This window comes from Nannospalax galili, unplaced genomic scaffold, assembly GCF_000622305.1.
Source record: "Nannospalax galili isolate Female #2095 unplaced genomic scaffold, S.galili_v1.0 scaffold371, whole genome shotgun sequence".
Lineage (NCBI taxonomy): Eukaryota > Metazoa > Chordata > Mammalia > Rodentia > Spalacidae > Nannospalax > Nannospalax galili.
The window spans coordinates 6,102,082-6,109,974 of record NW_008331606.1 but is presented as its reverse complement, the minus strand read 5'-3'; positions in this window follow the sequence as shown (position 1 = coordinate 6,109,974).

Below are 7,893 nucleotides of genomic sequence, written 5' to 3'. Positions count from 1 at the left end.
TTAGCCCTCTGTCTGAGATATGGCTGGTTAAGATTTTTCATGCATTCTATAGGCTGCTTCTTCATTCTGCTGATGATTTCCTTGCTGTGATGAAGCTTTTTTTATTTTGTGTGAACTCATTTATCAATAGTTAGGATTATTTTTCACACTATTAGAACTCTTTCCAGAAAGTTCCTGCCTATGCCCATATTTTGAAATGTTTCCCTATGTTTGTCTCTAGTAGTTTCAGTGCTTTTGGTTTTATATTAAGGTCTTCTATCCATTTTGAATGGCTTTTTGTGTAGGGTAAGGGATATTAACATAAATAAAAACTAGAACTGGGCATGATGCCTTTGATCCCAGCACTCAGAAGGCGCAGGCAGGCAGAGTTCTATGAGATGAAGTCCAGCCTGGTCTACTAGCAAGTTCCAGGCCAGCTGAGGCTACAGGGAGACCCTGTCTCAAAAAAAATATTTAAAAAATTAAGTTAAAAAATACTAAATAAAAGAGATTAAAAAAGGGCAGTAAAATCACTCAGCAGGTAAGGGTCCTTGTTGTCAAGTCTGGTGGAACTGAGTTCCATCCTTAGGACCCACATGGTGGAGGGTGAGAACCAATCCATAAAGTGTCCTCTGACCTCCATTCATGTACCATGGCACACAAACGCTCACGTGCATGTACATGCACACACACACACACACACACACACACACACACTCAAAATACATAAAATGTAACAAAATTTATTTTTTTAAAAGAGGAAGAAGGGCTAGGTGTGGGAGCCCACACCTTTAATCCCAGCACTTGGGGAAGCAGAAGCAGGTGGATTTCTGTGAGTTCAAGGCCACCTGGGAATATATAGTGAGACTCTATCTTACAAAAAAGTGGAGGAAAGGGCCTGGAGAGATGACTCAGCAGTTAAGATCACTGGCTGCTCTTGCAGAGGCCCTGGGTTCAATTCCCAGGCACCTACATGGTGGCTAGCATCCATCTATAACTCCAGTTCCAGGGGATCCAACCCCTTCTTCTGACTTCTGCAGGCACTTAAAAATAAAAAGAATAAATAAAATGTTTTTAAAAGGGAAAGAAGCATGACACACACATAATGATAGTCTATCTTTTCCAACAGAACAATGGCAAATTCAAGTTCACATGTAAAGGCTTACAAGGGGACTTTTTAACAAATCCATTTCTGGTTTGTTGTTGTTGTCTGGTTTTTTTGTTTTTGTTTTGTTTTTTTGGAAACAGAGTATTCCTGTAGCCTCAGCTCGACTGTCACTCACTATGTAGACCAGGTTGGCCTTGAACTCACAGAGATCTGCCTGCCTCTGCCTTGCACTTACCGTGCTGACTTTCTCTCTCTCTCTCTTTTTTTTCTGACAAAGAGTATAAGCCACAATATAGGATATATTTTCACATAGTGAAAGTAAGTTCATTCTGTTCTGTTCATAATATTTTGTTTGTTTTGAGACAGGGTCTTCCTGTAGCTCCAGCTAGCTTGGAACTCATGATGTAGATCAGGCTGGCCTTGAACATGCTATGATGTCAGGTGTGTGGCACACTCCTGCCTCTGCCTTCCCAGTGCTGGGATTAAAGTAGTGTGCCACCACACCTGGCGTCATAGCATGTTCTTACACAGTTACCACAGCTCCAGGTTGCTTTGTTTCCTCATGTACCATGCCGACAGAGAATCCCTTCATTTGGTCATTATAATAAATGAGCCAGAATGTTTTGGTTATTCTACAGCTGGCCTCTGTTCTCTCTTCACAAGTGCCTAAAGGTCCCTGTGAAAATTAGAACCATGCTGTCCAAACAGTAGGCAACTATTTAATAAATTCAAGTTTAAATTAATTCAAATTCATTGTAAAATTTAGGGCCAGAGAGATGGCTCAGTGGGTCAAAGCACTTGCTACACAAGCATAATGACCAGAGTTCAACCCCTGAAAACCACAGTGGAAAGAGGACCAACTCCCAAAAGTTGTCCTCTGACCTCCACACACACACTGTGGCACTCACTCCTGCACTCACACACATACATCATATACACACACGCTCAATAAAAATGATAAACAAACGTTTTTTAAATTAACTTTGTTTCCTCTGGCCTGTTGTTACACAAGACAGGAATCTGAATTTAGTTTCTAGCCATACTGAAAGAAAACTGGAATTGGTAGACGAGGAAGGGTTTATTCAGAGTTTGGGCCAGAACTAGGAAGAGAAGTGTTCTTAGCTTCTCTCCACCTTGCCTACAGCGCTAACACAATTGTATTTAAAAAAAAAAAAAGGTGAAAAGGGGCTATAGAGATGGCTCAGTGGTTAAGAGCATGGGCTGCTCTTGCAGAGGACCTGGGTTCAATTTCCAGCACCCACATGGTGGCTAACAACCATCCATAACTCCAGTTCCATGGAATCTGACATCCTCTTCTAGGCTCCATGGGCATTGCATGGCACGAGTGCACTTACACACATGCAGGCAATACACTCATATAAATAAAATAAAAAATAAATATTTTTTAAGAAGATGGAAAGAGCCAGGGCATTCACATATGTTGACTTACCTATGAGACAAGTCATCAGGACTGTGGGGTCCTCTTTATGGAAGGGAAGCACTAGGAAATGGGGACTCTCCATTCCCAGCAGTGCACTCCATGAGAAATTACTACTAGAACATTAAAAAATTTTTAATTAATTCAGTTTTGTTATGTGTGTGAGTGTTTTTACCTACATGTAAATGCAGTGGTGTCATGAAATGCCCAAGAAGGCCAGAAGAGGGCAACACATGTCCTGGAACTGAAGTCATGGACGGTTGTTAGCTGCCATGTGGGTGCTGGGAACTGAACCCTAGTCCTCTGCAAGAGCAGCCAGTACTCTTAACCACTGAGCCGTCTCTCCAGCCTCAGCATTTCAGATGTCTGATACCCACCTGTAGTTAATGGTACTGCACTGGTCTGTGTAAACACAGACCGTTTCTATCATTGTATATGATTTTTTTTATTGTGTAGTTTTTTTATTCATGATTTTTGTTGTTCTTTGCTTGTTTGTTTTTCTTTTCTTTTTTATTGTTTGAGAATTTCATACATGTATATAATGTGTTTTAATCAAATGCCCCCTCTTCCCACGGTAAGATTTTGGCTGACTCGATCTTGTGCTAGTCTTGTGCTTGCAGTCCCAAGTGGCAATGTTGCCTGTGTGCAATGGTGCTGTTATATACGGGCTTACTATGTAATCCAGGCTGGCCTTGAATTCACAATCTTACTGTCTCCTGAGTTCTGGGATTGTAGGCATGCACCACCATACCTGGCCATAAAAAGTTCTGTTCAGTCCTGAGCTAGAGAGAGTGGATCTTCTAGAAGGAGTGATATAGAATAATCTCAGAGCTTCATTAAAGGACTGCACTAGAAACAACCTTTTTAGGGTAAGCTGATACTGCTACCACATGCATAAAACTGACAGACTATTTCAGTGCATCAGTCCTAGGGATTTCCAGGACTATTTTATTTAGCCCAGAGACAGATGGCTTCATGAATGTAGACTGCAGAACATACAGAAAACAAAATATGAATATGTAAAATTGACAAGAGGACTTTAGTGGCAATTTGTCTGAGAATCTTATACAATTGTTTTTATATCTTCCAGTGGGCACAGACAAGCTTCTTTTATGTTCTGCCTTCAATCCTCAGTTTAATGCTATGTGTTAAAGTTATTGCTGCTTTAATTTTGTGTGGTGTTGGGGATGAATCCAGAACCTCGTCCATGCTAGGGAGCACTCTACCACTGAGCGTGTTACACCCCCAGCCCCTCAATACCATTCTGATGACTGTATTCCCTCAAAAATTCAGTACCAATGGACCGGTCACCTAAACTCAAAACCCTAAACCTAAGTGTTACTTGATCCTTGGTTGGTATGTTATTGCAGTTTTCTGATTTGTGGGTGGAGTAGTCTTAAAGCTTTTTTTGTTTGGGGCTGGTGAGTGACTCAGTACTTAAGAACACTTGCTGTTCTTCCAGAGGACCCGGGTTCAATTCCCAGCACCCACATGATGGCTAACAACAGTTTGTAGGGGATCCAACGCCCTCTTCTGGCCTCCTCCAGCTTTGCATGACATGGGTACACTTACATACATGTAGGCAATACACTCATACACAGAAAAACTAAAATAAAAATATTTTTGCTTTGTTTTTGTTTTTAAATATTAATTGAGAACGTCATATAATGTATTTTGATCATGTTTACCTCAGTTCCTTCCTGTAACTCCTCCCAGATCCACCCCTACCTCTCTATCCCTCAATCTTTGTGTCCTCTTTTTTTATTTTAATAACCCATTGACTTCAATTTGTGCTGGCCACATACTCATGAGTATACGGCCATCCACTGGAGCTTGGTTGACCTACCAGGAGCCACATAGTTGAAGAAACTGACTCTCCCTCTCCCAGAAGTCATCAACTGTTTATAGCTCCTCAGTTAGAGGTTGGGACTCATGAACCGCATCCTACTCCATACTAGGATGTTGACTGCCTTGATCTTGTACTGGTCTTGGTGAAGGCAACCACAGCTGCTGTGAGTTCCTGAGTGCAGTGGTCCTGTCCTGTCTAGAAGACACAGCTTCAGTCCTCTCTGATCTCTGTCGTGCAGTCTCTCTACCCCTCCCTCCACAAAGGTTTCTGCACCTTGGGATGGGAGGAGGGTGTATTATACAGATGTCCCATTTGTGACTGAGATCTCTGCTGACACATACTTTCTGTACCTTTATCCCTTGTGAGTTTCTTTGTTAACCACCACCCACTGTACAGTAATGGAACCTCTATGATGAGGTCTGAGAGCTGCACTAATCTATCGATAGAGAGATGTGAATTTAGAGGGCAGTTTGATATCATGTCCACTTAGCAGAATAATAGTAGTAGGTTCATCCCTGAGGCCTGCAAGCTCCCAATCATAGTTTCCTGGCCAAATTTACATTACCATGCATGTGTTCCCTTTTGTGGGGTGAACTTTAAATCCAATCAGAAATCAGTTTGTTACTCTCATAACATTTGTACTTGTTATACAGCTCAAGCTAGCCTAAAACTCAAGATCTTCTTGTCTTAACTTTCCCAGTGCTAGGATTACCAACATGTATGACCATGCACATTTAAAAAATATTTTATTATTTTTATTCTTGTGTATGAGTGTATTGACTGCATGTATGTAAGTGCACCCAGGTCATGCAATGCCCATGGAGGTCAGAAGAGAGCCTCACCATCCATAGAGCACCTGGATCCTTTGCAAGAGCAACTAGTGCTCTTAACTGCTGAGCCATCTCTCCAGCCCCATGGCCATGCACATTTTTTTTTAATTTTCAGTTTTCTTTTTTTTGATACAGGGTCCCCTGTAGTCCCAGCTGGTCTGGAGCTCTCTATGTAGACTAGGTGGCCTTGAACTCACAGAGATCTGCCTGCCTCAGCCTCCTAAGTGCTCATGCCCAGCTCACACATTTTTTAAAAATTATTTTTTTTTGTTTTTCACTAATAAAATGTAATTTTAATCACATTTTTAAATTTAGTATGTCTGTGAGTACACATGTGGCATAGCTTGCTTATAGAGGCCAGAGGACATTTTGGGAGAATTGGTTTTCTCTTTCCATCATGTGGGTCCCAGGGATTAAACTCAGGTTGTTAGTCACCTTTATTCACTGAGCTATCTCACTGACCCCCTAAATAACCTTTTAGACTTGTCTCACACTGTAGCCCAGGCTGGTTTTGAACTGACAATGTAGCTAAGGCTTGCCTCAGCTTTGTGGCAGTCCTCCTGCCTTAGCTTCTTGTGTGTTGGGATTAGAGATGTGATTCACTGGTCTAATTTGGTTTCTGTTGCTGTGATAAAACACTCTGACCAAAAGCAACTTGGAGAGGAAAGGGTTTATTTGGCTTAAACTTCCAGGTCACAATTCATCATGGAAAGAAGTCAGGGCATGAACTCCAGGCAGGAACCTGGAGGCAAGAACCATGGAGAAATGCTGCTTACTGACTCACTTTCTGCTAGCTTTCTTATAAATCCCAGGCCTGCCTGCCTAGGGATGGTGCTGCCCACAGTGGGCTGGGCTCTCCCACATCAATCATCAATCAAGACAATTCCTCACAGACGTGGCCACAGGCAAACTTGATTGAGGAAACAACCCCAAAAAGAAAATAAAGAGGCTAAGGATGCAGCTCAAGGTCCTAAGCTTGATCTCCAGCACCCCACCCATACAAAAGTAATTGAATAGATACAAATGAAGTAACCAAGTTTCCAAATAATTTGCTGAGCTCACTACAGATAGAAATCTAGAAATTACATGATGTAGAAGTGATTCTTTTTCCACTTTGTATGTGGACTATTTTTTTTTGTAGTATTAGGGATCAAACCCAGGGTCTTGCACATGTCAGGTGGGCACTCCACTGCAGAGCTGCATCCGTAGCTGTGTTTAGAACTTTTTCCTCTCTGTTGTTCCCATTATACTTCCATTAAGCAATGAAGGCAAAGATGAAAAGCAAAACAGAAACATCGTGGAGAATGCTAGAATTTGGAGAGTTGGTGAGCAGTTTACTTGGGAACACACTCAATATGAACAGCAAGTGTGGCTGCCCAGCTTTATCTTTCCTTAGCTTAATCAAGGGCTGAAGTGGGTGGCCCTAGTAACAGGGTTGAGAGGTTTCATATTGCATGTAGGTGGGAATCAAATCTCAATTTTTCCTGGGTAATACATTAACCAAAAAGGCTACTGTTTTGTCTTGAATCTTAGTGTGTAGGCTCTTAATTGCAGAATGCATAATCATTTTTCTAATATTAATCTAGCAATTGCATGTTAGTGCCATTAATTTTTTACATGTATTTATTTTTGTGGGAAAGAGGGGTCACATGTTGCACATGTGGAGGTCAGAGTGACAACTTTTGTGTCGGTTCTGTTCTTCCACCATGTGGGTTTCAGTGTTTGAATTCAGGTTGTCAGGCTTGGCTGCAATGGCTTTTCCCCCACTGAGCCATCTCACTGGCCCATTAGTACCATTATTTTGATTATATTTCCCCAAATTCTCCTACCTTCTTTTTGAGACAGGGTGTACCTAGCTTGATTTCTGTTTCTGTGATAAACACCATGACCAAAACCAGCTTAGGGAAGGAAATGGCTTATTTGGCTTACACTTCCCAAGTCACAATCCATCACTGAGGAAAATCAAGGCAGGAACTGAAGCAGAGACCATGGAGGAACACAGCTTACTGGCTAGCTCCCTCTGGCCTGCTCAGCTACTTTTCTTATACAGCTGAGACCTACCTGCTCAGGGATGGCACCACCCACACTGGGCTTGTCCCTCCTACATCAATTGGCAATCAAGATAATGCCCCACGGACATGGCCACAGGCCAGTCTGATGGATCTTAAAACAGCTTGTACCATAGCCTCCAAATGTGGTGGCATGCTCTTTTTGTTTGCTGTTATTTATTGGGCCATAGTGCTGCTACATGGCTCAGGCCAGTCTCAAACTCTTGATTCTCCTGAATGAGCCTCCAAGTGCTACGATTCCAGGTGTGACCACCCCCCCACACAGCTTAGATGTGTTTCGTTAGTTAATATCCTGATGGCCTTCTCAGGCTCACTCCTGTTCCCAGACTATGCTACCCTAGGTTTGACCCTCTTCAGACTCCCTGGAGAAGAGCTGCTAATTTCTATTGGTATGCTTAACTTTTGGACAAATTAAAAAGTGACAAAGCTGCAATATGAATACCCTTTTATTCCTAAATACTTAAGTATGTATGTTGCAAGGATGATAGTATTATTTTAAATATTTGATTTATTTTTCTTTTATGTGTATGAATGTTCTGCCTGCATGTATCCAAGTGCAGCCATATATATATATATATATATATACTTTGCTTTTCCATGTGTTACTGGGGGGGTCACTG